The sequence below is a fragment of the Vombatus ursinus genome, unplaced genomic scaffold, assembly GCF_900497805.2.
Source record: "Vombatus ursinus unplaced genomic scaffold, bare-nosed wombat genome assembly UNPS02014821.1, whole genome shotgun sequence".
Lineage (NCBI taxonomy): Eukaryota > Metazoa > Chordata > Mammalia > Diprotodontia > Vombatidae > Vombatus > Vombatus ursinus.
The window spans coordinates 31439385-31454920 of record NW_020954599.1 but is presented as its reverse complement, the minus strand read 5'-3'; the positions used below and the strand labels follow the sequence as shown (position 1 = coordinate 31454920).

The 15536-nt window shown below is 40.0% G+C and overlaps 1 long non-coding RNA gene across 1 annotated transcript; it reads left to right on the top strand.

Moving 5' to 3' along the window:
- The first annotated feature begins 1433 nt into the window (after window positions 1-1433).
- On the top strand, window positions 1434-14547 carry LOC114024582. The gene is made up of 3 exons (XR_003566918.1): window positions 1434-1694; window positions 3146-3239; window positions 14227-14547. It is a non-coding gene; the product is annotated as an uncharacterized LOC114024582 (long non-coding RNA).
- Window positions 14548-15536: the final 989 nt, after the last annotated feature.

The following is a 15536-nucleotide window of genomic DNA, read 5'->3' as shown; positions in this document are numbered from 1 at the left end:
GAGTTTATAGTGGATGGCCTCTATTTTTCAGTCAATGAGCCAAGGTCTGGTGCTGAGACGGAAGGTAGAGGAGAAGGCATAGAAGGTTTGAGGAGACAGAAACAAATTTGGAATGGTTACTGTGTAGTGGAGATACGTCAATCCAGGATGACTAAAGGGACTGCTGTGCAGCAATGAGCATCCACTTGAAACTGAATAACACAAATTTGTAGTGAACCAGTCAGTTCAGTAGCATGACTTTATAAAAGACCATGTCTAGATCTTCACAGAAAGGGGGAAGGGAGAGAGGAAGAGAATGAGTGGGTCTTCAGATCCTATACAAGCACCCAAAGTAACAGGGGATATACAGCCCTCTCTGGAATCTCATCAAATTGATTAGAGAGCTCAATTGATCAATTCTTTGATAACACGAATCTCTCTGCCTGCTCAATACAGGTACATGAGGATCTCAAAAGTCATATTCTGAGAATATAATAATATTCTGGTGGTCTTTGGCTAAAATCTTCTGGAAATCCTTTGTAACCCTAACCTTCTCTTCCAGTTAGTGGCTCATGGAATCACAGATCTGGACCTGTAGTCCATCCCCTTACTTTTACAGGTGAGGAAAATGAGGCCCAGGCAAGTTAAGTGACTTATCCAAGGTCATACAAGGTAGTAGGAGGCAGAGATGGGATTTTAACTTATGTCTTCAATATAACTTTACTCAGTCAGGAAAACATTTTTTTTCCCAAAATATTTTTTTCATCCCATTGGATTTAAGGTGCATTTGTGAACTCTAGATGAAATTTGAGGGCTTAATTTATTTTTGCCAAAACAAGCTTTATCTTCTATCAGTGAGGAATCATGGAACAGTGGATAAAGTGTTTAATCTAAGAGTCAGGAAGACTTGGATTCTGATCCCACTTCAGACCCTTCCAAGATGTATGATCCTGGGAAAGTTGCTTCACTACAGCTTCAGTTTCCTCATCTGTGAAATGGGAATAATAATAATAGTGGCTACTGCACAGGGTTGTTGAGAGGATCACATGAGATAATGTATGTAGTTAATTACTTTGCTGATGTTAAAGGCATGTGGAAATTTCAGCTCCTATTGCCAAAATTATTGCAGAAATGCATGCCTGAAGGAGGTGGGACAATCCTGTATGAGGATGACAGATAGACTTAATCCAATGACTGCATGCACTGACACCCACAAAATGTAAATAGGTCTAGAGGTATGTCTCTAATGTGTTGGGTAGATTCTTCACTGAGGATTTAGAAGAGAGGGGTAAAAGTCACACAAGATGAGAAGATATGGATGGTTTGTGACCTTTAGGATTCGCATTGGAGGCAGAACTCACATCGATGACATCACAGATCCAACAAGGAACCAGCTTAGGCTATGTGAAGACCTAGTTCCGTAGTCTGACTTTCAGTCCTGCTTGCCTGGGACTTCTAGCCAAGACAGACTGTTCAGTTTCCACATGCCAGTTACTTAGACTCCTACCTGACTGTTGATCATATTTGCTTATTTAGCCCCTTGTATCCTATGATTCTCCATTGGTGTTCTGTATTTGTGAACCTTGGGCGTGCTTCCTGTGTCTGGCTCTTGCCTAGTTGTTCCTGGCTGAAAATTTAACCTTTCTGCCTTATCTCAGATGGATCTGGCCATTTTTACACAGAATCACGAGGATGGCAAATTCTACAGCTGACAGGTATTTTGTTTTTAATTAATTTAATTAATTTTAATTAATATTTTAAAAAATTAATTTAATTAATTTTTTTCAATCAATAAGCATTTCTTTTTTTCCCTCCCACTTTCTCCTCCTCCCCATAAAAAGAAAAACAAAATCCTCATAACAAATATGTATAATTAAGGAAAACTAATTTCCATATTGGCCATGTTCAAAATTTTGTGTTTTGTGTTTTTGTGTTTTATTTGAATATTTAGTTCATCGCCTCTCTATCAAGCTGACAGTTTTTTTTTAAAACAAAACAAAACATATATATATACAAACCACAGGAGAGATGGGCATAAAAACAAGCATGTGTCCACAGACCAACTAGCAGACGGAGTTAACTCTTTGCTTAGCTTGATACCCTCTTAGTTTTCTAGTAAATGCTGCTAGATGGTACAATGTATAGAGCTCAGAACTTGGAGTCAAGATTCTTACTGTGTGACCCAAGACATGTCACTTAACTGCTATTAGCTTCACTTGTAAAATGGAGTTAATAATAGCACCTCCCAGGATTGTTTTGAGGACTAAATAAGTTAACAAATAAAGAGATTTGCAAACCTTAAAGCACTATACAAAAATGCTAGCTATAATTATTACTGATCCATTAGGGACTGAACTCCAGATCTCATCCCTCACTAGCCCCATTCTGGACCCTGTTATGATTCTTGACTTTTGACCACATTTCTGTTTCAAACACCATTTTCTTTTTTTTTTTTTTTGAAAGCAGCATGTAGAATTTATTATATACTTAAAATATGAATATGAAAAATATTCACAGTTTTACACATGATTGTTTTTTAACGTTTGGTTATATGTATGAAAATGCTCTTTTGGGGTGTTTAAGTTCAGAATAAAAATTTTAAAATTAAAAAAATACATTTTGTTTGCTCTATGTACCAGAAGGACCCATGGGAAGACTTTTCATCCAACAAACTTTGATGTCTTACCTGAGAGTAAGTGGGGGTGGGGGGGACTTGCAGTCAATTCCAAGTACCCAATTCCTTTTGAGAGAGCCCCACATACTCTTGGAACACATTTGGGACACAGTTTTCTATGTGAGAGGGGAAGCTCATTTTTACTTTAATTTTTTTTCATTTTTCATTTGTTAGGTGTTTAATTTTAATTTTGTTCTTTTCTAATTGTTTTGGGTTGGGACAGGCCCTTACAAGTAACAAGCAAACAATAATCTTTGAAAACTTTGCAAAATGATGTTTGCTTGGCAAATTTGTATTTACATGTATTGTAATGTCCAAGCCTACCAGGTACCAGGTAGAAGAACCTGAGGTTTTAGTGCATTGTAAACCCAATTTAAGTTAGCAGTCAGCAGTGTGATGTAGAAACTAAAAAAGAATTCTTGGACTGTATTAAGTGGCATAGCTTCCAGGAACAGGGAAAGTGATGATCATACTGTACTATGCCTTTTCCAGTCTTCATTTGGCATACTGCATTCATTTTTGGAAACCACAGTTTAAGAAAGACACTGAAGAGCTGGACAGTGCTAAGAAGAAAGAAATCATAAAGGTGAGACATTAGCACGTAGTAGGCACTTAACAAATGTTTACTGACTATTGCCTAACTGGTCTTGAATCTGTGTCATATATCACAGGAACACTTACAGTAACTGGACGTGTTTTCCCTGGAAAAGAGAAGACTCAGAGAGAGTAGGATAGACTTGTGGTATTTGAAAGACTATCATGTGATAGAAAAAATTAGACTTGTCAAACGCCATTTTCACTCAACTATCTGGCAGACAGTTCTTGGCCTGTTTCTGCTGAGATTCTGACCCTTCCTACATGTGCAGGAACTTAAGTGTTGTCATGTCAATCCCCTGCCTCCCCACCCCCTCTTCTCCAATTTTCCAAAGTGGGAAAGGTTCAGCCAGTTCCATGAAGGCCATGTAGTCAAGGCTTCCAATAACCCTAGCTGACAGTAGGTAGTAAAGTAGAGGAAAACGAAGCAAAAGTATTGCTTACTAACCTACCAACGTGGAAAAGCTAATATAAAGAGTCAAGACAAGAGGCAGAGAATGGTATGATATCAAGAAAAGAGCAGAATGTAACAGAAAAGATGGGGGCGGGATGGGAATATATGGAGAAGTTTAGAGCAAACAGGGTGATCTTTTCATATTGCTCAAGCCAGCTTTCACCTCTCACTCGCCACATCCCACATATTCTATCATAACCGTCTCCTTACAATGAAGCAGTTGCCTGGGAAATAGAAGGACACTGTCAATGACCCAAAGTGGGAAATAATTAGTGAGGAAATAAAAGAGATTTAGACAAAAGAAAGAATTACATGCGCTTCATGGCATTGCATGGAAAAAGCCAAGGTGCAAAAATACAAAGGGAGTTTGAGTTTGTCTTTCCAGAAGAAAGAAATGTTGGCCATGGGACACAGGAGAAACGCCCTGGTTTTAGAGTCACAGCACTGGGTTTGAAGCCCAATCCTGTCCTTTTTAACTTGGGGCCAATTGATTCACCTTCCCGAGCTTTAATTCCCTCGTTGATAGAATGCTGATCACAATAAGCTTATAGGTCTCCAGCTAGTCCAACCTCCTTATTTTACAAATGAAGCAACTAAGGCCCAGGTCTTAAGCAATTTGCCAAAGGCTATACAGATAGTAAATGGTAGGGCCGGGATTCTAACTCCCATCTGGTGACTCCATGTTTAGTACTTTTCTCACTTCACATGAGCCTTTCAATGATGCTCTTCTAGGTCTAAATCTTATGATCAATGACTAAACCAGAGATTCTTAACTCTGTGTGTGTGTGTGTGTGTGTGTGTGTGCGTGTGCGCACATACACCCACATGTATACCATGGACCCCTTTGACTGTGTGGTGAAGCCTAAGACTCTCTTCCTATAAAATGTTATGAAATACATAAAATCAAATACATAGGATTGCAAAAGAAACCAATTTTGTTGACACACAGATATATATTTTTTCCATCCAAGTTCACAGACCTCCATGAACTCTATCCTGGACCCAAAGTTAAGAACCATTGGACTAACGTAAGCTGTAGGCAGAGGACAGTACTCAGAAAAAGGAAGTCAGGTCAGGGTTGCACTGTCCCATCCATTTGTCACCGTCTAGCAGTGTAATCTTGGGGAAATCACTGTACCTTTCCAAGGTCTTACTTCCCTAAATTTAAAATGAAAAACTCAGACTAGATAACCTTTAAAACCCTTTCCAGCTCTAACCAAGTAATTGTATCTGTTTATTTGATTTGTAGACTCTTGCCTGGTGGTTCCAACCTTGACCTGAACAGGAATTTCCCCATAGCATCTTTGACAACTGGTCCTTTAGACTCTATTATCACCAGACTGCTGGTGAGGGAGAAACCCATGACCTCTGGAGGCAGCTCATTCCACCTCTGAAGGGCTTGAATGAATTGTTAGTGAGTTCTCCCTTATGTAGAGCCTGTAACTACTTCTCTGTAGCTCCCACATTATTACTCTTAGTTCTGCTTTCAGAATTAGATGTGTTCTAAAAAAGTCTTAATTCCTCTTCCACAGAAGGATCCTTCAGATTCTCCTCTAAGTCTTTTCTCCAGATTAAAATTTCTCAGCTCCTTCAGCCAGTCCTCTGAGGCCATGGTCTCTAATCTTTCCATTGTCTCAGTCACCTTCCTTTGGATGCTTTTCCAGCTTGCAGTATCCTTCTTAGAATGTGGTACCCAGAGCTGAATGTAGTCTTACCAGGCCACAGTATACTATCACCTCCCTTTTTCTGGATACCATGCCTCTCTTAAAACTGTCTAAGTTTCTGTTGGATTTTTTCTTTTTTTTGCCTACTGTATTGCACTCATACTGAGCTTTTAGTCCACCATAACTCCCAGATCTTTTCATACAAACTGTGGTCTAGCCATGTCTCCTTCAACCTGGTCTTCTGAAGTTGATTTGTTTTTCAGAATAAGCATAGGACTTTAAATCCCTCTTAAATTTCGCCTTTTAAAAATGAATCCAAGGTTCTTTCTATAAGAAAGGTCAGTCTTTTAAAAAAATAATATTCTTTTTGTGATACAGTATGGCTAAGTCATGGAATATTAGAGTGTCTGAAGAAATAAAGTTGAACACCTCCCAAAGGACAATGGAGATATGCATGGTGAATGTGAGTGGGCTGCAACATATATACTCATGAGACCTTGTGCAAATTATGCAAGGGCTGTAGTGTAAGAGCAGTCATCAGAGAGATGTATGACTGCAAAAAAGAGGTAGCCTGTCAGTTAGTCAACGAATATTTATCAAGCACCTAGTGTGTGCCAGGCACTGTGCAAAACACTGGGTATACAGAGAAAGGCAAAGGACAGTGCTGGTCCTCAAGACAACATACACAAAGAAGAAGCTGAAAAGTGAAGGGGCATGAGGAAATCCAGAGAAAGGCCATCAGCTCGGAAAAGACAGGATGGCTCCCTTGGGCCCCCTCCTTAAATGGAGAATCTAGGAGATGATCTCCAATGTCCACCCTCTACCCTCTCCAATCAGAAGGAGGAGAGAGTCCTTAGGGGCGGGTGGGGGTGGGGTAGGGCGGTGGGTGGAGGGTGTAATGAAAAGGTGTGAGTTTCAGAATCCATGCGATCTTTCAGGAAGATGGGTTTCAGGAGAGATGGTGAAGTACAAGAGAGCAGCCAGGTGGGCTGGTCATCTACTGAGGAGGGATGGAGATGGACAACTCAGATGCTCCATTAGTATCCACAAAATATCAAGAGACCTAGAGAAAGGCCCCCACCACATTGGGTGGAATCTCTATGGGCATGGACCAGAGTCACCCAGGAAGTTAGAGCATAAGCATGGGTTACAATACGCATTATCAGGAGGGGTGCCCACATTAATGAGATCAAAGACCCATCAAAGCAACAAAATACATTTCATCTCATCAAATTTGCCCCCTAGGCAGCTAGGTGGTGGGCCTGGAATCAGGAAAACTTGAGTTCAAATCTGGCCTCAGACACTTAACTAGCTGTGTGACACTGGGCAAATCACTTAACCTTGTTTGCCTCAGTTCCTCATGAGCTGGAGAAGGAAATGAAAAACCATTCCAATACCTTTGCTATGGAAACCCCAAATAGGGTCACGAAGAGTCAGACACAACTGAAGTGACTTAACAACAACAATTATTGGGGACCCCTCTTAATTCTTGGTTCTTTACCACCAGATAAAGTGCCACTATAAATAATTTTGCTCATCTTTTCCCTTTTCTTTGATCTTTTCGGCAAGTAGACGTAGTAGTCAACCCCCTCTTTTTAAAGAAGAGAAGACTGAGATCCAGGAAGTAGGGAAATGACCCGCCCAAGTTCACATGGGTAGTGTCAGAGCTACTATTTGAACCTGAAGGCTTTCTACTTCCAAGTCCAATGCTCTTTCCCCTATATTATACTTTCCTCATGTTCTCTTGCTTTGTGGTGGTGTTCTCTGTACTACCATGCACAACACCCTCACACTGGTGATGCCAGGACAGAGAATTCCCACTACACATTTCAAATGATGCTCAGGTTTGGAGCAAAAAAAGGAATGTGAAAAATTCTGGGAACCCAAGCCAAGGTTAGGACAGTATTTCCAAATCTCTTTCCCTAGTCCTCTAACAATATAATACTAAAACTAATTGATACTATTTATAAAAGCTAACATTAATGCAAGATGTACCACAAGTCTTAGTGCAGAACACTGCTCCAAGGACACCCTATCTAGTGCTTTATGGTTACAAAGGGCTTTTTATAGATTATCTCACTTGAAATTAATCTCTGTCCTGTCTCTCAGGGGACACAGTATATATCAGAAATAACTCCCAGCTTCACCTTCTACATGATTCTGGATACCAGGGTTCATTGGTTCCTCCTGATTTCCACAATAATCAGAGAAAAAGGTGCTTCTGGACCAAGTATGACATTACTGTGAGCCCCAAGGGCCAAGGGAGATGCAATTTTAGATCTGGAGTAGAAAAACCCACCCATATACACAGGTCAAAGATCATGGACTGGATCCCAGGATCTAACACAGTGTCCTGTTCATAATAGACACTTAAGAAGCTTATCAAACTGAACTGGATCCACACAACATTGATGTGACCCAGATACCTCATCTGAGTCTTTCTGGATGGTGTATAAGAGGCTCTTTACCTGGGTGGGGTCCAACCACAGGGGGTAGGAGTTATATGAAGATGCTTAGAGTCACACTGTGTGTGACAGACAGAGATTCAGTGTCTAAGCAAATGGAATATTTTATCATTAATAGATCATGTCTCTGTGCCAGATTTATCTTTTAATCTTATTTCTTCCTTCTGTCCAGGTGGCCTATACACCAGCAATTCTCAAACTTTTTGGTTTCAGGACTCTTAAAAATTATTGAATACTGCCCTCTCCCAAAGTTTTTGTTAATGTGGGTTACATTTATCAATATTTACCACATTAGAAATTAAAACATTGCGATATTATTATTTAAATAGTCTTCACCTCACAGTCCTCCTGAAAGGGGATCATACTTAAGAACCACTGTCAGTCAGCCAATGAGTATTTATTAAACATCTTCTCTGCTCCAGGTACTGTGCTAAGTGCTGGGGATAAAAAGAAGGGCAAAAAACCCTAACAGTCCCTGCTCCCAAGATTCTCATAGACCAGTGGAGACTGGTACCCACACTGATACTGCTTTTGTTTCTCCTGCTGAACTTTATTTATTTATTTATTCCTTGTACCTTGTGCATCTGTATATAGACATCTGAGGTCAGGGGCTTTATTGGGGACTCATATCTTGGATATTATCTTCTGTGAAGAATTGATCAGTCTTTTCTACTAAAAATTTTTCTTTGTTGTACCTGCTACTCTTTATGACAAAAGGCTAATAGGTCTTCATGGACAATTTTCTCCTTTCTAGTAAAAAATCTTCCATCAGATTTCTGAGACACTAGACAAATATTTACCAACCTTTGTTAGTACCCTATTCTTGGACAAGTTCCTATGATTTCCCTGTTTTTAAGCTGTAGTTTGGAAATCCAAATCAGGTCTTCACCTCTCAAATCTGACTTTGTCGTCAGAAGCCTGCCTTCAACCAACCACCTTGCTGACATCATGGGTCCTCTTCCAGAACGAAGGACAATGTCATCACCTAGGCCTCCAAGGGCAAGAGCACTTGAAGGTTTTGTGTGTGTCCTGATTCCTTTTGGCTGGCTGGTCATAGATCCCTTCTCAAAATAATGTCTTTAAACAACTTTGCTAAATCTCAATCAGTTAAGACTAAAATTAGTGGAAATAAAGATGCAACTTCTTCCCATCCAAGTGGTGGGACCCCATGAAATCTATTCATGAACTCAGGGGTGTGCTGGGGACAGCCCGAACTGGGGCTAGCATACTCCAGAAAGCAGATTATTAAATTTTCAGAGTAAACATTTACACCTTAGAAATCCACAAATTCTATAAAACAGGACTCAACTTATGGTTTTGCTAATTGTCTAGACTTAAGAAGTGATGGAGAAAATGTTAATAATACAGATTAACTTAAAAACTTATAAATTCCCCCCCCAAGAGCTGATTGTTAAACATTTATTTAGCAGCACATGCCTACACCAGGTTCAGGACCACTGCCCTAACATCATAAGTCTCAGTAGTATATTATCTCCATAGAGAGGGACACTGGACTCTCTTATTTATTCTTATGTGTATCAGTAGGAGTGGGTAATCATCATTAGATTTTTTACTTAATAGTATTTTATTTTTTCCAATTACATGTAAAGACAGTTTTCAACATTCCCTTTTATAGGATTTTGAATTTCAAATTTTTTTCTCCCTCCCTCCCCTCTCCTCTTCCCAAGATGGCAAGCAATCTGATCATCAGATTTTTTAAAACTCAGAAGGATTTCTATCACATTCTGGGGGAAGGGGAGAGAGATAGCAGGTCCTTCCATTAATTTATGTCAGGATGAGAACCTCTTCAGCACCCCTCAAGAAGGGAGTCACCAGTCTCCATCACTCATTTCTTCTTCCCCTACCATTACTGCACAAGCTGCCACCTCATGGCACCTCGGCACTCATATCACCCTTCTGTGGAACACCAGAAGCCGCCTTCCACTGAGAGGGTCCATTGGCCCCCCTCATTACTTGGTTCCCACTGTTCAATGGTCCTTCTTGCTTTCATTTTCTGTGTCAGCCTCTTTTTTTGGGGGTGGGGAGCTAGGTAAGGGGGTTAAGTGACTTGCCCAGGGTCACTTAATGTAAATGTCATGTATCTGAGATTGGATTAGAACCCAGGTTCTCCTGACTCCAGGGCTGGTGCTCTATTCACTGCACCACCTAGCTGCCTCAAATGTGTCAGCTTCTTCTGATCTCCCCACACCGGACTGGACCACAGCTAGAGATCAGCAAGGGACAGTGGAGGTCTCTTAATTTTCTAGATGATGAAACCAGAGTCTACAGAGGTTAAGCAAGCCTGCCCAAGGTCCAAAGATAATGAGTGGCAAAGCTGAGATTCCAAACCAGATCCTCCAGCTGCATACCCCATGATAGGATTCTTAAATGTCTTACATTTGTTAGGGTGGAGTGTTCCCCTTTGTTTTCCTTTTGAATCACTTCTTTCATTTTTTGAAGGAATACTGCATTCTTCATAACCTGGAGAGTAAAAAATGATATTCTTCTGACTATTTCTCCCATTTTAGGAGGCACACCAACCTCTCTCTTTTGATTTCATGGTTATCGATGGGCACCAGCAGAACTGCAAGCGCAGCATCTTCTTTTGAGGTCACTGAGTCATCTCCCTCACCACGCTCATCACAGACAAGATCATCAGTCCTACGCTGTTTGCGTTGACTGCTCTTGTGGTTAATTTCTCATGGTTAAGTGATGGGGCAAGCTGCCTGTGCACCAAGCTACGAGCCCAAGAATGAGGTTTTATTTATAGCTTTTTCTCAGGAGATGATGTTAGCTTGCACCATAGACTCTGGAGATTAGAAGTTTCCTGGCAAAGCCCTAATGCGGGCACAAACTACTACTCACAGTTGTTTGTGGGAGGATCTCAATGAAGGTCAAATCACCAGCCATTTCAAATCTCTTTCTACCTCTTCTATCCTCTTCTCCTGATCAGACTTTAGAAATTGCCTCGCTGTTTCTCTATTGCTGGGACGTCTATTTGTTTATTAATTATAATTCATTTATTAGCTAGATTGTTGCCTTAATAGCAGAGGCAAAACTATAATCCTCAGGTTCCTGATGTATAAAATGAGAAGTGTAGGCTAGATAATCTTAAAGTTCCATTTTAGCTTTAACATTTTATGATTATAAAGAAAAGAAAAACATTTTAAAAAAGGTTCATTGAGATAGATTTATTTTTTAATGCAGAGAAGTAAGGTCAGAAGGAAGCAAAGATAAGCAGGACAGCTTTGAAAGCTATAAGTTGGGCTTATCATATATTTAAAAAGAAAAGCATGTAATGCATAATAGAGATTGAAGTTTTACTTACAATTCACTTTTTCTATGTATATGGAAATACCCATTTTATTTGGGTTTTTTTTTTGGGTTAAGAATAAAAATAAATTTAAAAAATTATAAACAAAGAAAGGAAATCCTAAAGAAAGTTGTACTAGGGATCAGTGTCTTACCTATTCTAGACATTGTGGACTGGTTCCCCAAATTAGGTATCTAAGGACATCGTAGCCAACACAGCCTGAAAGGGTTGATGCGAATAACATCAAATGAGAAAATATTTGTAAAAGCTCTTAGCACAGGGTCCAGCACATAGTAGGTGCTTCACACTAATTTTCTTCCTTTCCTTCCTTTCTTGTATCATGGTATGGTGAAAAGAACACTGGATTTTTGGTCAAGACCTTTCAAAACTCACAAGTTCAGAGACTCTACTCACTTCACCAAGAACAGGGAAAAAAAAAAACAGAGGCCAAGGCCTGAAACCTATTTTCTTTTGGGGGAGGGCACACAGCCTCAAGGATTAAGGTCACAAGGCCTCTTCTCTTAGAACATGGTTTCTTCCCAGATGCCGTGAACAGAGTCAACAAGATGCTGTAGACATTGATGAGGCAAAGAAAAAGACTGAACCTAGCAGGCCTTTTTGAAAGCCCTTGATGCAACTGTGCATACACTTCAATCCAGCAATACCACTACTATATCTGTATCCTAAAGAGATTTTTAAAATTATTATTTTTTATTTGTACAAAAATATTTAAAGCAGCTTTTTTTGTGCTAGTTAAGAATTGGAAATTGAGAGGATGCCCATCTATTGGGGAATGGCTGAACAAGTTGTGGTATATGAATGTAATAGACTATTATTGTGCTACAAGAAATGACGAGCAGGATGGTTTCAGAAAAACCCGGAAAGACTTACATGAACTAATACAGAATGAAGGGAGTAGAACCAGGAAAACATTGCATAATAGCAATACTGTATGATGACAAGACAATCCCAAAGGACTCATGATGAAAAATGCTATTCACCTAAAGAGAAAGAACTATAGTTCTTGAATACAAACCAAAGCATATTATTTTTCTCTTTTTTCCCTTCCTTTCTTTCTTTTTTTATTTGAGTTTTCTTCCACAAAATGACTAATATGGAAATGTTTTACATGATTGCACATGTATAACCTATATTGGATTGTTTATCATCTCAAGGAGGGGGAGGGGAGGGAAGAAAAGATAGATTTTAGAACCCAAAACTTAAAAAAACTAGCAAATTTTAAAAACTGTTTTTACATGTAATTGGGGGGAAATATTATTTAAAAAAAAAAGAAAGAGGGTCAAAAGAGAGAATAGAATAAATGGGGGGTGGGATAGGATGAAGGGAAATACAGTTAGTTTTTCACAACATGACTACTATGGAAGTGTTTTGCATGACTACACCAGCATACCAGTTGCTTGCTATCTCAATGAGGATAGGTAGGGAGGGAGGAAGGGAGAGAATTTGGAACCCAAAGCTTTAAAAGCAAAAGTTAAAAACTGTTTTTACATGCAACTGGGAAATAAGATATACAGGCAATGAGGTGTACAAATCCATCCTGCCCTATAGGAAAATAGAAGGGTCAGGGGATAAGACAAGGGGGATGTGATAGAAGGGAGGGCAGATTAGGGGAAGGGGTATTCAAAATGCATTCCCTCTTGGGGTGAGGGGAGGGGGGAGATGGGGAGAAAATATGGAACTCAAAATCTTGTGGAAATGAATATTGAAAACTAAAAATAAATAAATTAATTTAAAAAGAAAGAAAGAAAGAAACCCTCTGAAGCCAGAAGTCTCTTCTTGGCCATGTCTAGCTGGCTGGAACCAGTTATAGAAAATCTACAGATACTCTGCTGTCTCTCCAAGGCACTTCTCTTAGACATCACCACAAATGGGAGCTTCCCACTTCCTTCACAGGGAAAATTGCACCTATGGAGCAAGCTAATAGGGTCTGTGCATGTACCAGATTTGGGTTACATAAGGATAAACCTTCTACTAGAGAAGCAGGGGGCTTGTTGGATTTGTAGGTCAGTTTGATTCTGAGTTCAAATTGACATTGATTAGCTGTGGGACCCTGGGCAAATTACTTTAACTTCTTGGACTTTTTGTCTCTATATCACACGTAAATGGACACAATACCTCAACTCTCTACGTCATAGGGTTGCTGGGAAGAAAAAAATACACAAATGTGTGATATTAGACTTTCATGCCTCACTAAGTATTATTCTTCATGCCTCAGTAAGCATATTCTTTCCATGTTTAGTCTTCCCTTGAGACCCAAGACCTAACAATATTTAAAGGTCATTCATTATTCTAAGCAATAATTATCAACTTATGATAATCCTCTGTATTGCTGAAATGTAAGAGTCTGGGATGAGTCTTTAAAGTGCCATGAAACTTGATTTAGGTAATAAATATCTGTTATGAGCCTGTCTTGTGATTTTCTCCTTTCTATTAAGGGCTGAGAACTAAAAAGAAATCTAATTAATTGAGGATTTTACAGTGGGGAAGATGGAAGTGAGTGGAGGCAAAGATGGGACGAATAAGGCAGAAGACATGGTATAAATCTGACTGGACAGTATACAGGTCACAGAATAGGAGAGGAAGATGACCAGAGACTGTGGAGATGGGAGAAGGGTATGAGTCACACATGGGAAATGCCAGTGCCAAGTAGACTGTGTACTCTGTTGGAGCCAAATGAGACGTGACAGGGGGCAGGAAATGTTCCTGTAAGATGTAAGGAGGTGGGGGGCGGGGGAAGGAAGGGTTCTTGGTGATGTAACTCCTATGTGGAGCAAGTACAGATATTTTGTAACTGGTTCTGGTCTAGAGGAGCCTTTTTGGTGAGCTATGGAGCTGAAACCGGGTTGCATTCAAAAGGCACTAACTAAGCAGCCAAAGTGAGTGTCTTACTTTCGGTCTGGCTTCTCCCCCACCACTAGCCTATCTGACATTCAAGGAGGCTGACCTGCTGAGGGGCTCCATTTGGGAAGGAGCCTTGGATCATCTCTCACTCAGAGGTCAAGAGCACATGATCTTATTGCTGCTTCTGTCTCTATTGTGAATATTCCTTCTTCTTTTTTTAGGCAAAGGAACTTGGCCATGACCTCATAAACTTCAACAGGTCAGATGGGCAAACCACGGGAAGTCTGGGGGCTGGAGTCCATGCTGAGGTTTGCCAAAAGCCAGAGGGTGAAGAACAAAAATACACTACATTACGTGACCTCCTTGCCCCAGGCCGCCAGTAGCAGAAATGTGCACTGACCTGCCCATCAGCAACGCCACACTTGGAAATGGATTTGATGGGGGCAAATGTTAAGGTGCAGGCTGCATTATATCTGAGGCAACTCTCCCTATGGACTGAAGTGGCATAGGGGTGAACGTGCTCCCAGATATGTGCATGCAAAATGTCTGTACTTCTGTTAATGGTTTACCTATAAAGTAAATATCTCTTTGTAAAAGCCAATTGATACTCACTGGTTAAATAGAACCGGGGCACTAATCATGGTGTGTGGGGAAAACATACCACAATTGGGAATCAAACTAATAACATTAGAGAAAGACTTCCCCAGCCCCTTAGGGGCTAGAACCTTAGAAACCTGAGGGGGAATATAGCCAGTTTCACTCTGGAAGAAGAAGTCCAGTGTTGCTACCGAGTGACTGCTGTCAAAAGATTTGAACAAAAAAAATAGTATTTTATAATTTAATTCACTCAGCACAGTGAATATTATCAATAGCCTTTGACGCCTGGATTTTGAGGCTAACCCTCAAATCCATTCAGATGTCACATGCCTGGGATGCTTGCCAGGCAACAAACCATACCTTTTGAATCTTAACATTCCCACACTGTTGACCCATATCTTCAGACTTGAAATGTCTCCCTGACTGCTCGCTACCATATGATAAGCAGCCATTTGTCCAAGAAAGCCTTCCTTCTTGCTCATGCTGCCTTCACTCCTGGAACCATTACCACTGGACATGGCCTTGCCCAGAGCAGGATGTTCTGCCAACTTCTTGACCTACTTCATAAAGAAGTCGTAACCTCAGCCACTGTACTGGCCTGTCCCTGGTCACACCCCAGCAGGAGTTAAGGGGAAGATGAGGGCATGGATTTTGTTACAGCTATTTGTTCAGAGACATCCCCCATATATTGAGAGCTTCATGACTGATTGGGGTTGTCAGAAGTCTTACCTCTAGATTTAGTAGTATTTTTCTTTAATATGATTACAATTATAGTAAGTATACTTCCCTTATTATACTTACTATTATTATACTTTCTTTTGTTATACTTACTATTATTATGTTACTCTTTATTATACTTGCTTATTATATACTTATAGTTTCCTCATCTTTAAAATGAAGAAATTGGACTTAGTAACCTCTAATGTCATTATAG